At 41.9% G+C, this 23,190-nt stretch overlaps 1 protein-coding gene across 2 annotated transcripts in view; it reads left to right on the forward strand.

Annotated features, from left to right (window-relative positions):
• SLC1A2 (solute carrier family 1 member 2) overlaps nt 1-23,190 on the forward strand; it is a 164,994-nt gene that overhangs the window by 29,222 nt on the left and 112,582 nt on the right. Inside the window, exon 2 of one of the 2 annotated variants that reach the window (XM_023185514.2) lies at nt 17,770-17,923. The exons of the other annotated variant lie outside the window; for it this stretch is intronic. The gene's annotated coding sequence lies outside the window, so the exon portion shown is untranslated. The remainder of the gene's footprint in view (nt 1-17,769; nt 17,924-23,190) is intronic. 2 annotated transcript variants of the gene reach the window in all.

Genomic DNA, 23,190 nt, shown 5'->3' on the forward strand with positions numbered 1-23,190 from the left:
TAAGTATGGAGTCATTTTTTTGCTTGTAATACTTGAATATATGAAATAAAAGTTAAAGAGATTTTGCTTTAAAGCACTTCATTCTCTTATTGATTCTTTTATTGATTCTTCCACAAATATTTTTTTCCTTCAGTTTTTGGTCATCTACATACTGAGGTTTTTAAAAAATTAAATTAGATTTTGTACTCAGGGGTACATGTGCATGTTTGTTACGTGGGTATATCGCATACTGATGGGGACTGGGCTTCTAGTGTACCTGTTACCCAAATAGTGAACATCGCATCAAATAGGTAATTTTTCAACCCTCGCTCCCACCCCCTTTTGGAGTCCCCAGTGTTTATTATTTCATCTCTATGTCCACGTGTACCCAGTGTTTAGCTCCCACTTATAAGTGACAACGTGTGATATTTGGTTTTCTGTTTCTGAATTAGTTCATTTAGGGTAATTCCACCTGCTCATGCTTTCTGAGCATCTGAAGGTGTATTGTGCTGAGAAACAAAGGTGAAGGAGGCACAGGCTCTACATGCTCGCAATCTGGGGTGTTATCTTTCCGTAAAAACATGTCTGAGTGGGGCATGGTGGCTCATGCCTATAATCCCTGTACTTCGGAAGGCTGAGGTGGGAGGATCACTTGAGTCCAAGAGTTTAAGACCAGCCTGGGCAACATAGAGAGACTTTGTCTCTATAAAAAGTGCAAAAAATTAGACAGGCATGGAGGCACACACCTGTAGTCCCAGCTACTTGGAGACTGAGGCAGGAGGATGGCTTGAGCCTGGGAGGTCGAGACTGCAGTGAGCTGTGATCACACCACCGTACTCCAACCTGGACAACAGAGTAAGACCCTGTATCAAAACAAAACAAAACAGAAACAAACACATGAAAACAAACATATCTGAGATTATTTAGAATGCTATGAAAAAAAGTTTGTTTCGTGTGGTATGTAGTTCCGTAAAAGATGAAAATGTGAAACTGATGAAACTCACTTTCCCCCCTGCTCCTTAGCAATGTGATGAAAGACATTTTAAATAAATCTATGACTCTTTAGGTCTTTCTCTTTTCAGTAAAAATCATTTAAGGCCCATTTTCTGGAAATAAATTCTGGGTAAACCCCACTCCCCTAATGGGATCCCATTTCTTCCTTTCCCAGAGGGTTGATACGTAGAATGAACACAGTCTTGGGATTCAGGCAGACTTGGGTATAAATTCTGCCTCTACCACTTCAAGACTATGAGGCTTAGGCCATGTTCTCTAAGACTCAGCTTTGCCATCCATAAAATGAGTATGATAATGCTGACATCATAAGGTTATAGTAACGATTAGTTGCAAGAATATATGTTAATTAAGAAAAAAGTTCAAGTGTGAAAAATGCTTTTACATATGAATTTTTGGTATGAATAAGTTTTCTTCACATAGTTAATTGAGTCTAGAAATGATTTTGTTTGTTTTTTCTCTCTTTTTTTGTCACTTCCTCCTCCTTCCAGAAGGGTGCAGTGGGAAGCTGAGAAAGGCACTTTGGTTCCCTTATTTTAAGGTCCTGATGCTTAATGGCTTACCGACTGCATTTTTAAGATATTGTTTCTCTACCCATTCATGTCTCTGTCTTATACATGTATGGTTTCTGTCAGGAATTCAGCATTCACACAAAAATGGCCCAGACATGATTTTTAAAAAGAACAAAAAACAAATAGGCCTTGCAGTTGTTACTATGGCAACCAAACACTCTCCTGTCATTTATTCAGAAGTGAATTATTAATGAGCTTTGTCTGGGGCATAGTCAGAAAACACACCCGTTACTCTCCAGGGGAAGGTAATATGGCTTTTGTAGCAAGCAAGGTCACGGTGTAGAAAAGTAGGGGATGTTCTTGCCTCCTCATTCAGTGTGGGGAAGACCCAAATGAGCCAGCCATTCACATGGGAGCCTCTTCAGTGGCCAGAGACCCCACGTTCCTGGCATCTTGGGATTGCATAAAAAGCTGGGCCTCTCTCTGAGTCACTTTTCTAGAAGCAGCTTCTTGAGGCATTTCTTCCCCCACCCACCCCAGAATGATTTGACCCATTTCTTCTTAGGTAATTCTCTCCCACACATTAAGGCAGCCATCTTCAGTGATTGACCAGGATTAAGTACATATACCAGTTCCACAGGGGGTGAGGGGAGGTACCAGAAGATGGGAAAGGCAGAAGGTCTATTTTTGTAGGTTACTGGGTGTGGTGGATGCCTGTAATCCCAGTACTTTGGGAGGCTGAGGCAAGAGGATTGCTTGAGTCTAGAAGTTCAAGACCAACCTGGGCAACATAGCAAGACTCCATCTCTACAACAAATAAAAAAAGGGAAAAAAGATGTAAAATTTTGCCCCTTGTTCTTTTTTAAAAATGAAAAGCACTGCAGGTTAGTCACCAAGCTTCTCAGACAAGGTAATTTTAAGGAATTTTACTTAAGCTTTCTAAGTCCCAGTTTCCACGTTTGTAAAATGGGTTTAATAGTAGGACCACATTATTTAGGGGTGGTTGTGAGGATAAATGCATAGGAACTATATGAAGAAGTTCCTGGCACACATTAAGACCCTTAGTATGTTAGCTATTGCTTATAAAATGATTTATCCCTAAACCATATATTGATGTTTCTTGAAGGTTGAATCACCTGAAATCTGTTATGATTTCAAGATACAACCTTTTAAACTGATGGGTTTTTTGAATTTTCAAAAATATAAATTGATATTCTTTTGATTTCTTTCAAAAGAAAATGCTTGAAATCACCATCTGAGTGATTGATATTTGATGCCTTTTCATCAGCGCCTTTCTTCAGTTGATTGTTGATTTACACTGACATCCCTGAATTTCATTACAACAGTGACTGAGGGTGTCAACGTCTACAGGTATCTGGAAACCATATTTATTTTAAAAGACATCTTTTTTTTCTGGCACAATAAAAGAGTGAGGAATGAGAGAAGACAAGATAGACCTAAGAATTTACATATTCCATGGAAAAAAACCTGAGAGTGTGAAAGAAATATAGCAGGGAACATGGTTAAGGTTCAGAGAAAAGAAAACTGTCATTATTTTTATTTTATTTATTTTATCATTATTATTTTTTTTAGACAGAATCTCCTTCTGTCGCCCAGGCTGGAGTGCAGTGGTGCCATCACAGCTCACTGCAAGCTCCGCCTCCCGGGTTCGCGCCATTCTTCTGCCTCAGCCTCCCGAGTAGCTGGGACTACAGGCGCCCACCACCTTCCCCGGCTAATTTTTTGTATTTTAGTAGAGACGGGCTTTCACTGTGTTAGCCAGGATGGTCTTGATCTCCTGACCTTGTGATCCGCCTGCTTCAGCCTCCCAAAGTGCTGGGATTACAGGCTTGAATCACCGCGCCTGGCCAACTGTCATTATTTTTAAAGTTTTGCTGTGCTCCTTGCTCCTGTGTCCTTTGTCTAAATTCTTCCAACTTTGATGAGACAAATTCCACACAAAGTTTCACCCAGAGAACCTACAGGCTCAAGAGAAAAATGCTATTATAATAATATATGACAATATAAGATTGGTTAGAAGATGCTAAGGAGAATCCAAGCAATCAGAGAAAAATAAAACCAAGCTCCATGTCTTTGATGTAGCACATCTTGGGGAAAGATCAAGTCAGAAGAGCAGATGGCCGGCCTGGCTTATTGTGGAATTGGTATTCTGAGATAACTTACAGGTTCCAAACCCTGTCGCTTTAAGGTGTTCTGAAAAAGAACATTTGACTGCTACCCAGACACCTCTGCAGGTTCTTCTGCCCCTAGGGAGAATGGGAGGCAAAACACTACAAAACCTGTAGGCTTTAGAAATGGACAGAGTAGCTGTGTGACCTTGGGGAGATTGCCTAACCTCTCTGAGCCTCAGTTTGCTCACCTGATAAAAGGGAGATAATATTTCCCTTTCAGGGTTGTGATAAGGATGAAATGGAAAAACCATCTGACATGTGCTTGTCATAGATTATCAACAGCTGTTACCTCTCTTCTATGTACTGAAAAAGCCATCTATTACCCTAATTCATAAAAAGGAGGGAAGGGCAGGGTTGGTTTGAGTTTGGACATTTCCTGGCCTTTCTCTATGACAATTTAGAATGCAGTGAGGGGAAAGTTTTTATTTTTGAATATTTCTATTTCATTGTCTCACTGGGTCACTCTGAGGCCTCTAGAAATTGTATTCTCCAGATATAGTATGATGTTGTCAGCATGTGAATACATTTTTTATCACTTCTTTAGTTTATCTTTGTATAAACCACATATATCTGGGAAATTTAACCAACTACCTTTCTGCAAATGGTACCATATTTAGGCAGATGGTTACTTTTTGGGTACACAATTGTGTGGGGAACCCATCCTGCACTGAGACTCTGAGACCATGGGCTTCCCAGCCTTGGCATCTTACTTACTGTCACTTCTCTAGTCTTTAGAGTGGTTGATTATTGGGTTTCTAAAATCCTTCTAAATTCTCCAAATTCTATGGTTCGAAGTCTTTGTGTAAGTGTCCAATAGAACAAGCATATAAGTGGCCAAACTTCTGTGATGATACTCCTTTCCCCTAAAGCCAGTGAATCTTCTGAACATTCAGAAATTGGGATACTGGTGGATATGCCACAGGGCAATTGCATAGGTAACTTCAACGAGCAAATAATCTTCAGTGATGAATCAATATCTTCTAATCCACTGAGCCTAAAGCTGAAACTGTCTGACATTCATTTAGGATTCTTAAATCTAACATGTACTTGTCATTTTGAATTATGGCCATATGCTTTACAGATGGCCTCTGAGTGGGTCTTCCTTATTCAAGAAGGAGGAGGGTCACATTCATTATTTGTACATTACTTTTTAAAAGATTCATGGGATTAAATGATGAAATCAGAACTCAGACAATCCAGGAGCAACCTGCATGGATGAGAATAGTCATCGTCCGTATTCCACATGGGATCTGTATTTTCAGTTAAAATATTTATAGAATTATGGTATCGTTAAAAAAGTCATTCCCAGATCTCACTGACTTCGTTGATGAATCACCCACTCACCGGTTTAAGTTACATGTGGCAAGACAGCTTCTATTACTATTTTGTTTCTTGTTCTTGGATTCCATGAGATATCTATGCTTAGCAACATGATACTCTCCTCTTTTATTTGCACTAGGGCAAATGTATTTCTCTTTCAAGCAACCAAAAAAGTCCTGACCGGAACAGAGGAGGCAATGGTAGGCCATTGCTAAACTTTGCTGTGTTGTGGCAGTACAGTTTCTGTCCTTTTTATCTTGTTAACTGTCAGTACTCCAAACAAGCGAGTAGAACAATTGCCATCCCTTCAGCATGAAGAAACCCCATGGAAGGGATCTAGAGGGAGATGTCATACCATAGATGTACTGAGTGAGATGATTATCATGGTGGCTGTTCCTCAGAATATCAGCACTGCCCTCCAGAATCCACCCAGATGACATTGATCAAGTATCTACTATAAGCCAGACACTTGGATAGGTGCTGGGAATATAGAGATGAGAAAGACAGGGTATTTGCTCTTGGGTGGTTTATTCCATAATGATAGCAACAACTTATATAGAACCTGTTCTATGCCAGGCATTGTTTTAAATGCTTCATGTATGTTAGCTTGTGTGATCTTCAGAACAACCCCATGAGTTGGGTACTATTCTTACCATCCCTGTTTTATAGACAGGGAAACTCAAACACAGAGAAGCTGGGCAACTTGCCCTAGTTACATAGCTAGTGAGGAGCAGAACCAGGATCCAAACCCAAGCAGAGAAGCAGAACCAGCAGAAGCAGTCAGTTTGAGTTGGGCTTCCCACCAGCACATTCCACTTGTACTTTCCTTTTCTCTGATAATCCCATAACATCTTTATCTCCTTAAGCCATATAGAATTTTCTTAGGCTTATTTCTTTCATAATAACCATTATAAAATAACAACAACAACAAATACTTTTGATCAAAAAAGGCAGAAAAAGGCAACACACATAACAAAATTAATTCACCCAGGTCCCATTACTGCTGTCATCTTAGTTTATGTCCTTATTTGTTTCAAACTAACATAGTGTTTTCAGGCATGCTTTTTTCTTTTACGATTATGCCAGATTTTTCCCACTATATTCTTTTTTGACATAACTTTTAATACCCTATCAGTTTGAGTGTTTTTCAATCACAGCTACACTGTACAATTGACTTAACTGATCCCTTACTCCTGGACATGTCTAACATTCCTCTGTCATAACACTGTTGTGAACATCTTTGCATATATATTTTTTCTTTATGTCTGATAATTTTCTTAGATTGTGGTAGGCTTTTAACTTTTGTAGTGTGCAGGTGGGAAAAGCAGGATAAGTTTTCAGATTCAGGTTCAAAAGAAGCATTTAAACTTTTTTTATTCCTAGAGAGCAAGAAACAATAATACCTTAAAGGTCTAAAGCATGATCTAGGTCATTCACCTACCCTTTAGGAGGAATTTTTTTTTTTTTTTTTTTTTTTTTGAGACTGAGTCTCGCTCTGTTGCCCAAGCTGGAGTGCAGTGGTGCAATCTCAGCTCACTGCAACCTCTGCCTCCTGGGTTCAAGTGATTCTCCTGCCTCAGCCTCCCGAGTAGCTGGGACTACAGGCGCCTGCCACCACGCCCAGCTAATTTTTGTATTTTTAGTAGAGACCGGGTTTCACCATGTGGGCCAGGCTGGGCTTGAACTCCTGAGCTCAAGTGATCCACCCACCTTGGCCTCCCAAAATGCTGGGATTATAGGCATGAGCCGCCACACCCGGCCTTAGGAGGAATGTTAAAACTTATGATTTATCCTTTTGGAAATATCATGTATCTTCTTCCTATGAAATGGATTCATGATGTTCCATTATAAGTTAGCTAAACAAAGATTCCAGTGGTCTAGTTGTCCCTGTGACCCACCTTGAAGAAGTACTCTGTGGAATGATGGGTAATGAAACACAAGAGGATCAGGAAGAAACAAAATAGGTTTAACAGAAACTCTTTAATCGTGAAAATACTGAGAGGTTGACAAGGACCACAGGGAAAGCACAGTATGAAATAAACGGCAAGTAAAGGTCCAACAAGTGGTGGGTGATTCAGTGAAAAGACAGCAATGCATAGTGGTTTACCACAGACCTTGTAGGAACATGGAGCTGAGTTTGATTCCATTTCTTAGTTGCTGTGTCATCTTGCACAAGTTGTTCCATTTATCTGAGCCTCAGTATCTTCATCTGTAAAATGGGCATGTTGTCATACCTGCTTCATAAGGTTGTTGTGGGAATCTAACCAATCATGTAAGTACAGAAATAGTTACTGTTTGATGGCTTTGGGCAGTGTACTGTATTTTTACAATTTCGTCATCATTTTCTTCATTATCACTTCGCTCAGTGGAAGGGGACTATGTGATAGGAGATCAGTACTCACTGTTGCAGAACATGAAAATCATCATAGTTTTGTGTTTCTGGGAAAGACAATAAATGAAAAGGTGCAATACGACATTTATGAAAAATACATACACCTGTTTGTTTTCCTGAAGTACAAAGTACGATCAGGTTGGACTTTCCTGCCTGTCTTCTGAGGCAGACAAGAGCAGTTTGGGGGCCTGCTGAGGGGCCTGGTGTCCTCTGAACCAGCAGGGTAAGCATGAGTGGAGAGGCTGTGGCTTGTACTTTAATGTCCCTCTGATGTTTTTTAAAATTGACAGCTATTGATCATTCTACATGAAGATTTTTTTGGCTGTTCTTGGTAGGACTCAAACTCAAAGAGAAAGAAGGGGGATCTTTATGGGTAAGGTAAATGGGATGTCGAGGCATTCAGCAGGCTTTGGATACTGGGGACCGAGGGCTGAAAGGCTATCTCGACTTTGCTCCTCTCCCCATCTTTCAGTTAGGTTTTCTTCTGGGTTGTCGTTCTGTCAGGCAATGATGGGTTTTGGCAGCCCAAGGCTTACAGCATCCTCAGAGCAAATGATTTCAGCAGTGGAAAGTGCCTCTTTTCTGATACTTCCAGGAAGAGTCCCAGAGAAGAGTCTCATTGGCTGGGCTTCAGCCCCACCCATTCTTAGGCTGACCACTGTAGGAAAGGATTGCTCTGATTGGCCAGTCTGGATCACCGTGTGATGATGATCACACGATGGGATGACATGGAAAAGGTGGCTGCCCAAAGAGATGCCCAAATGATGGAAATAGGATAAAAGAAACAAAGGAATGAAAGGAGGAAAATATATGTGGCTACTGCAAACTCTTTAAAAAAATCTCATAATTGAGTAACTTACATCTGAGCTCTGTAATACTTCATTCCAACTCAGTTTGTCAAGGTGTTTTCTTTTCCTTCTCTTTTCTTCTACCTCCATCCCCACATACGTGTAATTTTGTCAGATGCTGTGTTCTATTGTCTGAAACTTTAGCAGTCGCTGTAAATTCTGTTTCTTTAAGCCCAGGATATCATTAGGAGCAAAAAGCCATCCAGTGCAGCTCAGCTTCTCCCTACAGATTCTAAAAATACCCAGAGGCACTCAAAACAAACAGCGAAGCACTGAGGCACTGCCCGTGCAGACACCCACATGCTCGCCTCTTTAAATTGCCTTAGCGCTGTCACTATAGGGAGAGCCAGCAACTCAGGCAGCCCTTTTATTTATTTAGTTAGTTAGTTTTTATTTCTATAATTCTTTATGCAGAAGAGATGAGGGGTTCCTGATGGGACAGAACTGATTGGAAGAAAGGGAAAGAGGGAGACAAACAGCAAAGTGTTTGCACTGTCTTTTTGCAGCTCGCTGTAGACCTGAACTAAGATGTATCAAGAGATCAGACCAATCCAGGGAGCAGTACAGATTAGCTGGGATTTAAAATAAAACTCTTTAACAAGAGATCACCTAGAATAACTCTCACATATGCATCCATGAAGAGGCCCAAGGACCACATTCGGAGAAGGTTAGTGCTCACAATGACCAGGTCTACAACCTGGCTTATTTTTCAAAAGCAAAGCAAAAGCCAAGGCCTTTTCCGTGGAATCCTTAGGTGAAGTCGAACCACCCAGAGCATCAGGGTTCTCATGTCAAGGAGGTGTTTCATTTCACAGGACTGCGGAGCCGAGGGTGTTGGCATTGCATGCTTTGCATTTACAGTTTGAGAACTTGCCTAATGTTGGTTGTCTTATGAAACCAGTGAGCTCTTGGGTTTTTCAAAAGCAGGCTGAGGGATGAAATGATAAAATCAGATAGATTGTGAAAATATGGGAATCATAATAGGTACGACCTTTTATAGATTGCCTGGAACAATCAGGTGTCTGCTTAACATAATGAACCTGACCCAGTATCAGTGTGCAAGTAAAGTCTTTGCAGTTGGTGGAACAATATCTAATAAATGGAATTTATTAGATATTGTTAGTGATAATTATGGAAAGGAGAATTCAAAAAGGCCATAGCTTCTAACCAACTCTGGGGATGTCTGGATAACATTTGTTTTGGGATTTGCCATGTGAATAATACATTGCCCAGAAGTTGTTTTCAGAGCAACCTTTCAGTTGGCTGGTTTATGGCAGGATCCTGGGATTTAAATTAAAAAGTTAAGCCTCAAGGATAAGCATAAGTAAGTTCTTGGGACAGAATGTGCTTAGCATTGTTTCCATCCATACGTGAGTGGAGGAAGCTTGTGTACCCCGGACATATGCTTTTCATTGGGAAAGGCGATCAAATGTCTCTCTTCCTTTCTCCCTAGACTGATTCTCATGGAGAGTCCTGGGCATGTTCTCAAGCCTGAAGCAAAGGCTTCTAAGCTCCCAAATTGCTAGGTGGTCTCTCCCAAGGAGTATGTCCGAGGCAGGGGTGACATGCTGTTTGTGGATGGGAGTTTGCTTACCCAGGATTTCATGTCTGGCTTAAAAAAAAAAAAAATCTGTGTTGCCTATTGAAATTGCATTGCCTAAATGTGGCAAAGGATTTGGAATAGTTTTGTGAATCAGGGCAGTCTAAAAATTGTATTAGTAATAACAGCAGCAGCAGCAACAACAAAGGCTATCATTTACATAGACTTCCTATGTGCCAGGCACTGCCCTCTGTGTCGCAGTATTTTGGGTTTTTTTTGAGATGGAGTTTTGCTCTTGTTGCCCAGGCTGGAGTGCAATGGCATGATCTCATCTCACTGCAACTTCTACCTCCCAACTTCAAGCGATTCTCCTGCCTCAGCCTCCTGAGTAGCTGAGATTACAGTCATGTGCCACCATGCCCGGCTAATTTTGTATTTTTAGTAGAGACGGGGTTTCTCCATGTTGGCCAGGCTGGTCTCGAACTCCTGACCTCAGGTGATCTAACTGCCTCGGCCCCTCAAAGTGCTGGGATTATAGGCATGAGCTACCACGCCTGGCTATGTGTCACAAATTTTAATGGATTTAGTTCACAGACAATGGAACTTCAGACTTACCCCTCTATCTTCTCCTTTCCCTTCCACGAGCTACATTTAGCCACATTGGCTATGCATCCTTTCCAAACTGGCCAGGTATTGCCAACTTTAACTGCATCCTTATAGACAACTTTTCATAGGCTTAACTGAAGAGAACCACAGGTTAAACATTAGTCTGGAGACACTCTTGCTTGTCACACTCTCATTGCTTTTGTGAGAAGTAAGTTCGAGGCACAAGACTTATCAATCCAATTGAGAGTTTCAGTTACAGGCAGACTTATTTTTTCACCCTGTCCTTCTTGTCTCCAATGCATTGGAAAGGTTCTTAATCTTGTACTAGGTGGTGCTTAGTTTTCATGAAAAAGGGCAGTGGATTTTTAGTTATTCCTAAAGACACAAATTGCTGATGTGAATAAGGGTGAGTGCTTTCAGAGATAAAGATTTTAACAAATCAGCGCAGGTTTGTGACAGTTTTAAGCTGCTTCAGACCAGCTAGCATCTATCTATCTATCTATCTATCTATCTATCTATCTATCTATCTATCTATCTATCTAGCATTTCTTCTGTTTTTGGTGAACGATGTCTACTATGCAGCCACAAGCTAATATTGCTGTCTTCCCAGGAGGCAGGGCCCTGGTGTCTTGTGTATCATCACCCAAACAATGTTTCAGAATAATCAGTCCCTAAAGTAACGTTTTGCAAAGCATCATGCCACTGCGATTTGAGCCTGGGCTTTAGGATCTGGGGGTTCTGCCTGTTTCTAAATTTGCATATTGCTTTTCCCTTTCAGAATTTGGAGTTAGTAACTGTGGAAGGGCTTTTGGGATGGGAGGCTGAGGTGGTGCTGATTATGTTTCCAAGTGTAGAACCAATCAACTAGGCTTGGATTTCTGGGAGGCTGTGTGGCTCTGTATGACTTTATTCTTCTGGCTGAAACTACTAAAGGAACCTCCAAGTTCCTGCACAATGCTGCTTCCATTTGCCATGTGCAAGTATTTTTATTTAACAATGGCCAGTTAGTGAAATAGATTGTGAATCTGTGTTTCTTAAAGAAAAGCCCACACTGGGATAAAGAAAAAGAAAGCTTGCAATTTTCTAGATAAGTTAGAACATGTCAGTATGTAAAATGAGAAAACAGAACAAAAACGATTCTTTTTGTTTAGGGTCTGAATTATCTGGATTTGACAATACGACAGGCAAAATCAACTGAATAATCAACATGAATATGCCTATTCAGGCCTATCTTTGTAGCTTACTTTTTAGGGGTTGTTGGGGGGGTTCCTTTCTTGGTATCTGCTCGATGATTTTTTTTTTTTTTTTTTTCATCTTGAGAGTCTTCCCTGGAAAGAGAATGAATGAAGAGAGCACAGACCTTGGCCATCAGGCATGTGTGGGCTTAAGTTCTGACACAGCCACTTAGCTCTCTGGTGCTGGACAAGTTCCTTAGCCTTTCTGAGCCTCAGTTATCTCACGAAAATAGAGTTGATCATCATCCCCCTTTGGTAACGAACAGATGGAATGACGGGTGTAGAGCATCTGTTACACAGTGTGTGCTCTGTGGCATTCATCTGGCTGACCTGCAGCCCACTCTCCGAGTTGAGAACAAACCAGGGATGATTTGACAGAGATAGCCCGTCCAATATTGGTCAAAACAAGAAAGTTGAAAAGGAAAAAGATGGCTACAGTGTCTTGAGACACATGGTTTCCATTCTATATCCCAACTTTACTGCTGACTTGCTGTGCAACCTTGGGAAGTTGCTTAACCCGTCTGACCTTCAGTTTCCTGATCTGTGAGATGAGAATAATACTAACGGTTCCTTCCTCCTAAGGGTGTAGTGAGTGTTAAATGAGTTAATGGGGATAGAGTGTTACATCAGTGCCCTGCACCTATTTCTGCTTTATCATTCTGCCTGTCAGTCATTCCGATCTTCATGCAGACACTTGACCTGCCCATTCCTCAGTGGTTTTAGTACCAGCTGCATTTCTGGAAGCTCACTCCTGGCTACAAAGTGACCTTCAACCTCCAAGTGATCCAGGCTTTTCCTAGCAGCCGCCATCAGTGTGCAGGGGTTGAGGAAATTTGTCGAATGTGACATTGAGGATACGAGTCAAAGAGAGGGAGAGATGATAGATTCATATCTTGAAGCACGCGGAAGTAATCTTGTTTCTGTTTTTGCTTCTTTTTTTCTGAAGCAGATCCAGGTGTCTAAATGTAACCATTGCTGGCTTTAAAAAAAATTATTATTCACAATTGAAAGCAGATTTAATGTTAAATCAAGATGACTAATTATTCACATACACAAGTGGAAACAGGATAATTTGGTTACAATTATAAAGATAAACATGTTGGTTTATAACCTGAGAATGGCAGTGGCTTTGATCCTTTTGTCATTTGTATTTTTTGTCTTTAAAAAATTTTTTTAAATTTTAGACAATTTTAGACTTATAGAAGAATTGGAAAAATAATACATACAGTTCCCAAATTCTCCTCACTCAGCTTCCTTTAATGGTATTGTATTACATAACCATAGAGCCTTGATCGAAACTAAGAAATTAACTTTGCAGCAATTGCTAGAATTTACTTGGATTTCATGTTTTTCCAGTAATGTTCTCTCTGTGTTCTAGGATCCAATCCAGGGTCCTGCATTACATTTAGTTGTCATGTCTCTGTAACTTCCTCCCATCCGAGATAGTTCCTCAGTCTTTTTGTGTCTTTTCATGACCTTGATACTTTCAAAGAGGACTGATCAGGTTGTTTTTTTTTTTTTTTAATAGAATACCTCTCAATTTGGGATTGTCTAATATTTTCTCCATTTCTAGCTTTTAATTGACTGCACTAAACATACTTTACTGTTCAGGTCAAGGATCCAGTGACAAATAGGAGGTTTTAGGCCTAATAAATTGTCTAGATATTTCTGAGACTAGCCTGACTGGTTATTACTGATACTGGAGGTTAGGAGTATGGACTTTGGAGCCAGACAGCCTGGATTGCACTCCTGGCTCTGTGACTTACCTGCTGTGTGACTTTGCAAATGTTACTTGACTTCTCTGTGCCTTCATGTCCTATTCTACCAATTGGGGATAATAATGGAATCAATTTCTTAGGGTCACGGTGAAGATCAAGTGGAAGTATGAAGTGTGTAGCACAGTTTTTCACAGGTGGTGATCACTCAGTATGTCTTAGCTGTTACCATTGCTCACCCTCCTCTGTGGCCCTCACCATCCCAGTCCAGGCTCAGTGACCTGCTGATGCCACTGCCCAGGTCTGCAAGTACTTGTGTGGCTCTGACCAGAGTGATGACTTTGCAGCAAGGCCCTGGGGTTTTTAGACATGGTTCTCACGGCCCACCTGAAATAGCCACCTCAACTGGAAGACCCAAAGCTTGGATGCTGGTACCACACGGGGGTTCCGTCTCCAGGGCCTCCTGCTGTGCTCAGCGCACCAGCCACCCACATCCTGCAACCTGCACCTGCAGCCATGAGATCTACTCAGAAATCGTCCCAGGCCCCCTTCTTCTACTCTGCTTTCCTGACCACTTTATTCTGGGGGTTTTTGTCCTCTCACCTGGGTCTCCTTTCTTTCCCTTGTTGCTCTGAATTGACGTGAAGCAGGGAATGATGATGATGATGCATTCTGCTTTTCTGGAAGGACTGACTGGGTTTGCTTCTCAGCCGTAATTCAGCTTCAATCTGTGCTTCAGCGTCTTGGTATCTACAAGAGGCTGATCATAGTAACAGTAAGTATCATTAAATGTAGTGAGGTTTTATTCTCTGCAGGGTACTACTTTATTTTTTTTTTTATTTTTTGTTATACAATTTTTATGTATCTGAAAAATCTGTGTCACACAAACACAGTCAAACAGTAAGTCCTCACTTAATGTTCAAAATAGGTTCTTGAAAACTGCAGCTTTTTAGAAATGAAACAATGTTGCTATGTGCCATTCAAATACCTTTTGTTTGTATCAATTAAACTATGGTAAAATTCATTTTCTTAAGCAATATGTTGCTTCACTTACCGTTACAGCTTCTAAGAACCTGTTGACATTAAGAACTGACTATACCCATATGTGATTTATATAGGTATGTGTATCACCTTAACACATTTATATATATATATATATAGATATGTCTCAATGACACAGTCCCAGCAGGCTTCCTACTAAGTATAAGACAAAATTACAAGGTAATAGTTATTAAAAAATAAGATAATAGATGGCTTAATATTTGCTTAGCAGTGTTCTAAGCTCATTAATGACAAAGGGCATTTAAAAAATCTAAAAGGTGAGTAGATACTTTTAACCAGAGGTGTCCAACCAACCCTTTGAATGAGAGGACTTTTTTGCTTATCTGTGGTGATGAATGTCATGAAAACTATACACAAACCCTTTTTCTTTTTAGCTCATCAGCTATCATTAGTTTTAGTGTATTTTATGTGTGGACCGAGACAATATTTCTTCTTCCAGTGTGGCCCAGGGAAGCCAAAAGGTTGGACACTCATTCTTTAAATTGGGGGTTTGGCTACTGTCTCGTCTATCTTCAAATTGTAGGGCTCTTTTCTTTGCTCCAGACAGGTGACCAGATCCAGGGAGACCAGGTTTCTGTAGTTCTCCAACATCACATCACTATTTAAATTCTGCTGGGCAGGGTCCAGGCATTTCCAGTCTTCTGGAGAGAATTCTATGGTCACATCCCTGAATGTTAAGAGTTCCATTTCTCGGCTTCAGGGGTGTCCTGGAGTCTTATTTATAAATCATTCAATGCCAGCAGGTCACAGAGCGATGGGGACTGTGGCAGAATCACCTAGGCCTCCCTGAGCAGAGGACACAGGGCAGTGAAGCCCTAACCTGCAGGACACTACTTTAAGTGTCACCTCTATTATTTTATTTAATCTTTATTGCAACTGTATGACATAACTACTAACATGATGCCACTTCACAGATGAGGAAGCTGAGAAACACAGAGTTTAAATAACTTGCTCAAGATCACACAGCTAAGACATGGAGGAGTCAGGATTCAAACTCAACCTGGCTTTGGAGCCGACATTCTTAGGTACTACATGTGAGGGTTAAATAAGGTAATCTGCATGGAGTACTTAGCAAAGTGCCTGGCTCAGAGTTAATACTTTGAACTTGAGCTATATTAATCCCATGATCTGATTTCCGTTTCCTCTGCCTCCTGATATATATGACTCTGGGATGCTGTGTTAATCATTGACCCAGTGCTCTGTATCGTGGCAATGGCTCCTTGCCCAGTTCTCAGACAAGTATGCCCATTGCCCATGCTGCGTTAGCCCTACCACTCCTGCCCAGTGGATGGGGCACCCGAAGGCCCTCACCTTCTTGCAGCACAGCCTGCAGCCCTCTCCCTGTTTCACATCTACTCATTTTCTGGGGTCTTTCCTGTGTTCCCATTTAGTTTCACCTTGTACCTCAACCTTTGCTTCTGCTTCTGTCACCCTTGTTTCTACCTTCTGCTCTCACCCACAGTCTGGCCTCACCCCCTCCCTCGACCAGCTGCTCCCCAGCCCTTTGCTTGGTTCCTGGGACCTGTTGTTTGGCACAGTCTAGGGGCAGATGATCGTGACTGGCATCTCTACTGGGTTTGTCCCACTCATGAGGGGGCCCAACCCGGTTATGGAAACAGCAGCACTTGGTCATAGGTCTTGGTCATCTGTAGAGAGGGTGCCCCAGTGCCCCATACATGGCTCAGGTCCTGCTCTGGTGGGTCTCAGTGCTTCTACCATGTGCTAAACAAGTTCGAGCAAGTTACCTAAATCCTCTGTGCCTCAGTTTCCCCATCTGTAAAATGAAGATCCCTAAAAATACCAACCGCACAAACTTATTTTAAGGATTAAATGAATGAATTCAAATGAAGGGCTTAGAATGTTTCCTGGTGAAAAATAGTTATTGTTTATAATTCTAAGAGTTATTGATTATAATTACAAGAATTATTGATTATAATTATTGATTGTGGATTCTTGCTTTGAGTTATTGATTATAATTTATTATTGTTTATAAACGCTATTGATTATAATTATAAACTATTGTAATTGCCTTGATGATAATTATTGCTATGATAATAAGTTATCGATTATAATTCTTACTATGACTGAGACTTTATTGAGGCCACCCAAAGCATCATACTCATATTTGTGGCTGGTCCTATGTAGGCCCTTCCTGGTTATTGAGAATAAGTTTGCAATAATCATCTATGAAGTTGAGGATAAATATCTCAAATAAATTATATGGAGTGTGTACTTGCGAGATACTAAAAGAAGCAGAACAGTTAATAATCTAGCTTTGGGAGTTGTCATGTGGCTAAATGCCCAGTCCCCAGAGCCACCAAAGCAGGAGAGAGGGGACCAATACACATGATGACGCCATAAGAGAGCAGAGCAGAATGAAGCCATCAGCTGGATGGCATGAGTTGTTGATGAAGGCTCTGTAAGTGAGGAGGGTCTGGGTCCAGCTGAAAAATGAGTGAAAGATGCATTTGATCCTAAAAGACAGGAGAGGCCAAGGGGCAGCCTTGTAGTTCTCTTTACCAGGCAAACTTCCTTCCCTTGCCCTCATCCCTTCTCTGCTTTCTCTCTAAGTCACTTCTTTGTTTACTCCCTTCTGTCTTACACTGCACCCCTTTTCGTAGTTGCAGACAGTGGTGAAGGCACCATGACTGATGAGCAAACCAGCTGCTGGGCCAGACCCCAAGGCTTCTTCATGCACTGTCCAGGAGTATTAGTGGCTTCAGAACTCTCGGCTACTATCACTTTATTTTGCATTTGCTTTTCCAATTGAAACAATTTCAGACCTGTAGCCTGGTTGAGTTTCAAGATCAGGTAGAATAGTGCTTCTTACTGAAACTCTCATGTATTTAAGAATCACCTAATGAGGTCACAGAGTCTCCCTTTGCAAAGATCTCAAGGCATCATGGGTGTGTTCCCACCGCTGGTGGTACTAAGGGAAACGAAGTCACAGGTGCAGGTTTCAATTCTCAGAGGATCCATCAGCTTCACTTTGCTCCACTGTTGTAGACTGCCCAGTAGCCACTGGTCACCAAAGTCATTGTAGTTGACAGATGGTAGCAGGGGGATGAAGAGTGTGAATAATCAGTAAAACCTGAGAGAGGAGGTTCTGAGGGCCCAGCTGGACCATGGTGGATACTTGCCTGTGTCACTAGGAAGGGAGGGAATGTGGATTGGAGCCAAGTTGGTGCCGTATCAAAGTCATGAGGGGAGCTCATAAACAAGAGGCAAATGAAACAATGGGAAGCAAGGAAATGGGGCTTGGGAGTTGGGAGTTTCAGCGGTGGGTGACACAAGGTGGGTTGCTTTAGGATGAATGACGCAAAGGATTCTCACTGAGGGTAGCCACCTGGCCTACAGGTGGTGGACCAAAGTGAACACAGATGAGTCAACTCCACCCATTGTCTCTGCAAGAAAACAGCTCAAAACTCACCCCATGAATGACAGTGGAAGATGCCACCCTTTGGGACTCTGTACCCTGGCAGAAATGGAATGATTTATGCAAATAAGCAAGGCAAGTTTTCATATATTTCATGTATTCTTGCATATATCTTAGCCATATTTTCTCTCCCTGGGCCACTCAGCATGTGCAGCTCATGCTTTTCTTGACCTGGGAGGTCATGGAAATTCTACCTGGCTGCTGCGATGCTGGGGAGGGATACTCAGCAATGGGAATTTCACTTCCTGCCCATCCAGTTCTTCTTCCAGACACTGCCTCCAGTGAGATAGCCTCTCACATAAAATGGAAAGAGTTCTCATGTCTTCCTGCACCTGCTCTCATTCCCCCTGCTGAGGCCTCCTCTTCACTGTTAGCTCTGGGTGGGAGCTGCTCTCTATAGCTCCTGTGAAACCAGAGTACACCTTATAACACTCACTCTGTTCTTTGGGCTTCTCCTCCAACCCATATGTACCCTCTGTCAGGCTGCTGAGTATTTGCTAAGACCCCAGTCTTCTTTTCTCTTGGTGAGGCACAGTTACCCAGTCACCGCTGTCCTTGTTCACTTGAGAGCTGAAGTAACGTAGGTAGTTATTTCAGAAGAAAGAATTTGACTCCTTCCTTGAGGAGGCTTAGCCAGGCACTGACAATGTGCCACCACTAAAGGTACCTAGGAAGAGGTAGAGGAATATTCTGTGGTCACTCCTGCTTCATCACTTTCCCTAAAGAGAGTGAGCTCTGGAATCACATAAACCTAGCCCCAGTTCTTAGAGGATCACATGCTTGACCTTCAGCGAGGCCAAGCCTGTTTCCTCAACTGAAAAATTGGGCAGGTAACACTGTATTTCCACATCAAGGTGTTGTGCAGGTTAAATTGGATGCTCTGTATAAAGCCCTTGCCTGGCTGATGGTTAAGTGCATCATAAGTATTAACAATTATTATGCTGACACCTGTGCTACAGGCTATTGGAGGGTCACGTATACTTTTCCCTCCATGCCTTAGCCCACGTTGTTCTGCCTGAAGCATCCTCTCTCTTCACCTCTTCCACCCAATTTTGCGAGTCTGGTAAGTTTTACTTTACCTTATCCCAAATTCTTGATTTCTGACCACCAGATACTTTATTCCTATATGGACTGTTTCTTACTTGACTGGCTAGGGATCCTTATATTATGATTTTTGTTAGCATCAGTTGTGTTTTTGAGTTACTGCCATGCTATCCTGCCCCAGCTCCTGCCTGAATACATACACCTTTTCATCGATGATGATGATCGGTTCTTAGAGGGCTAGGTCAGCTTTGTGTCACTCGCAAGGCAGAGCATAGGAGGGAGTCAGTAAAAATTCAGAATACATGTACTGAATCTTGAAGTAGAAATTCCGAGTTCCTTTTAGGGATGTATATGTGGCTGTGTCATTCTCTGGTAGGTTTGAAGATCTCATATTTGGGACTATGCTCTGGTAAGCATCAACAAAATGTTAGACCATTTAGCTTCTTTATCCCTAAGGCTCCATGGCTTTTTATTTCCAACCTCCAGCATGAGTTTCCATTCATTCTTTTTTTTTTTTTTTGAGATGGAGTCTCACTCTGTCGTCCAGGCTGGAGTGCAGTGGCACGATCTCAGCTCACTGCAAGCTCCGCCTCCCGGGTTCAGGCCATTCTCCTGCCTCAGCCTCCCGAATAGCTGGGACTACAGGTGCCTGCCACCACGCCTGGCTAATTTTTTGTATTTTTAGTAGAGATGGGGTTTCAACGTGTTAGCCAAAATGGTCTCAATCTCCTCTTGACTTCGTGATCCGCCGGCCTTGACCTCCCAAAGTGCTGGGATTACAGGCGTGAGCCACCGCGCCCGGCATCCATTCATTCTTTACACATTTTGTTTTGCTTCAGTTTGGGAGTAGGAGAGAGCCTCAAGGCATCTGGAGGGGAACCTGGAGCTTGGTAAGCTGATTCTAGCATGAGGATGGAAATGTACAACACTATCAGACCTCATGAGTGATGCCGAAATATAACTTGTAATTTTTATACTGAAAGAGTGTTCAGTCTTTCACTTTCCCTCATCATGAGTTAAATGACAAAAGGGCCTCTTTATTACTTTGATCTCTAGAACCCCCAGTCTCTGGGAAGGTGGTGGGGGAAAAAAGTCCATTCTGGGATGCATTATTTTTGCTGCGCACACACTATCCACTCCAGAGCAGGACTTGAGGTTTTAAGACCTGGGGGAAGCCTTGGGAAGGGAAAGCAAACAGCATGTATAGTATGCACTCTCCCAGACTTGTGCTTTTCTATAATTTTAATGTCTTCTCTCTAGGCAGTGATTTGAAGTGGAGCTTAATTAAAATCAGGCAAGAGGTGTAGAAATGGAACATTAAAAATAGAAAGGTACAGGAATGGCACTGTCCATCCCCACCCTTGTCATAATGTCAGTGGCAGGACTCTGCACTTCATGTTGCTTCTCCAAGTGGTGCAAGTGGTGCTAGACAAGACCTCTGTCCTCATCTGCTCTCCTACACAAAATGGTATATCCCAGGGCAAGCTGACATGCTTTGGGGGCCAAAGACATGTCAGGGACATCACGAGTGGGCCTGAATCTGCCCCAGCTGATAGCTTATGTGTATGCACCATTGTTCTCTGTATCTCATTGTTTCAGTGGGAGGCAGCTAAGCAAGCCTGCAGAGCTAGGAGAAATAAAACAGGACAAGAATAAATATCTCTGACTTAAAATAGAGATGACAACTCTTGCTGCTCCTTGCAGCAGTTGTTTAATAGAGTGGGAAAAGCAAGGCTACATGAGCTTGAGAGAGTACTGAACTGGATTTTACTTTCTTTATGTGTAGAATGGATATCAAAATACCTACCATATAGATTTGATGATAATCAATAATAGTGACAGCCATAATCGATTGAACATGACTTCAGGCCAAGCATTTTTTGAAAGTCTTCAGGAGGTAGGGACTATGATTATCCCCATTTTGCAGACCAGGAAAGAGAGGCTCAGAGAGGTTTAGTGACTTTTCCAAAAATCACACGGCAAGGAAGTGGTAAAGCAGGACTCAAACCTGCAGCTGACAAGCTGTAAATTCTATGTTGTCAGTAGCTCAAGCATACCTGAGTAAAGATTCAGGGAAATCATACAGCTTTACTCCAAGTGTGAAATGAATGTTCTGATGAATTGAAAGATGATTGTAGGGGGCACATTAGATGATTGGGGGGTGCATTGATGAGGGATTAAATCATGTCCTATCATGGGGTAAGAAAATTATTCTTTTTTTAATTCTCTTTCAATCTTTCTGAGTATGACAAGGATTAAACTTTAAGTGATGTTGTGCCTTCAACACTGTCTAATACTTTTTAACCTCCATTTTTAACAAAGAGAGAGCAGATAGCAGAGGCTTAGCAGACAATAATATCTAACTAGAATTCAATAAAAATGATTTTAGGTCATATTCATTTTCACTTCCACCTTCTATTGATGGCAGGTGACACTGGATTTTTATTGATAGTAGTGATGTAAAATTTTGTCTTAGAATACACTTATTGGAGTATGGAGAATCAGTCAGTTTTCAACACTATTACAGAAATAATACTAGAGGTAGTGTTCAGATAGGGCAAAAATAGCAGAGGCTGAACATGAGTGAGTCAAGCATGAGAAATGCTGTGATAGCCTGTGAGCAGTTTTCAGCTGATGGTAGCACGTGGATCATAATAAACGTCAAGGACAGAGTGAAGGAAACATGTAACTCTCTCTTCTGATCTCTTAATAGGAGAAAAGAAATGAGCTGTTTATGAACTAGATGAAACAGTCTTTCCTCTGACATTTTGGGTATGAATTTAGCCCGTTCTGAAGGCTGATGGGTAAATCAGGGGTTTGGGAAAATGGAGTTTGCTTTGGTCTTCATTGAACCATAGAAGCTGAGCGCTGGGGGTGGAACTTAGGCTCAGAGTCAGATCCTGTGTTAGATACATGAGGATCCAGATGCAGAAGGCATTTCCCCAAGGTCACTCTGGCTGAGAGCAACTGCAGTGTGAATAATGATTTCATCCATTTCTGGGTCAAGTTCCTTATCTTGAGACTCTGTTTCCCACAACAGCCACCAGGCATGAACTGGCCCATGTAAAACCCAGATACCTCAGGGTCAAATCTACCAGTTGTAGGTGCTCACCAATGCCCCGGCACTGCACAAAGCACCATGCATTACAAAGAAAAGCTTCCACAAAGAGAAGGAAGTAAATAATTGTCTTCAAACTCAAGGAGCTGATAGGGTTATGCTATATGATTTTTAGCCTTAGATGAGTATCATTTGGAAGGTAAGTAGCAAGTCTGCTATAATAGAGTCAGTTAGGAAGGTCCTCCCAGGAGTGAGAAGCCCTGTATTAGTCAGCTTTGACTAGGTTCTGCTTCAGTAACAACCACTCCCATGTTTCAGTGACTTCCAACGATAAAATTTTGTTTATTGTGTCTGTTACACATTGGTTGTAGGAGGCCAACTGCATGCATTTACCACACCTTCTTCATCTAAGACCCAGGCTGAAGAAGCAGCTAGGGCCATGCCTCTCTTAGAGCAGAGGGGAAAAGAGCAATAGCAGAACCATGGGGAAGTTCCTAATGCTTCTACTTGGAAGTGGCATGTGTTACTTCTGTTCTGTGTGATTTGGGTTCCTAGGAGCAGATTTTAGGACACGGCTTCGAACTCATATGGATTATTAGGGAGACACAGGAAACGCCAGTTGGGGAATGGAGAAATGAGATAAGGAAGGCAGTCAGGAGAACATGCGTTATTAAGCTAGCTACCACTGTGGGCACCTCCAGCTCAGTCCCATGGAGAAGTTCTGGAAAACAGGGCAAATCGTGTGCCTTGGAATTACCCTCTTGAGGAATAAGGGAGCTGGTATATTTACACAACCAAACCTTCCAGACATGGGTTGAAGGCTACTCCCGAGGAGTTTTATTTCCCAGCACTTCCAGCCTGTGTGTATACACACAGAGTAGCCTTCTAGCTTCTGAGAAAGCACTCAGACAAAGAGATAGATGCTGGCAGTTGCAAGCTGACTGGAGTGCATTAGAGGGACAGGGAGGAGGGACATGGGTGGGGCACTGAGAGCATCTGAGACCTGCTCACATTTCTTTGTTCGAAGGAATTCACATGGCAAAGGACGTCTTCAGGGGTAGAGAAGTGTAATCCTCCCACAGAGTTGCAGCAAATACTTGAAAATACTTGAGAACCAAAACATAATTTGCAACAGGCACCGAGCCCTGATTCATAAGTGTAAACTCTAGTTGACACAGTAAATGTAATAGATGGTTAACTGAGAGCTACTATCCAGACGAGGGTTTTTGACCTCAGCACT

Source organism: Piliocolobus tephrosceles, chromosome 13 (assembly GCF_002776525.5).
Source record: "Piliocolobus tephrosceles isolate RC106 chromosome 13, ASM277652v3, whole genome shotgun sequence".
NCBI classification, from domain to species: Eukaryota; Metazoa; Chordata; class Mammalia; order Primates; family Cercopithecidae; genus Piliocolobus; species Piliocolobus tephrosceles.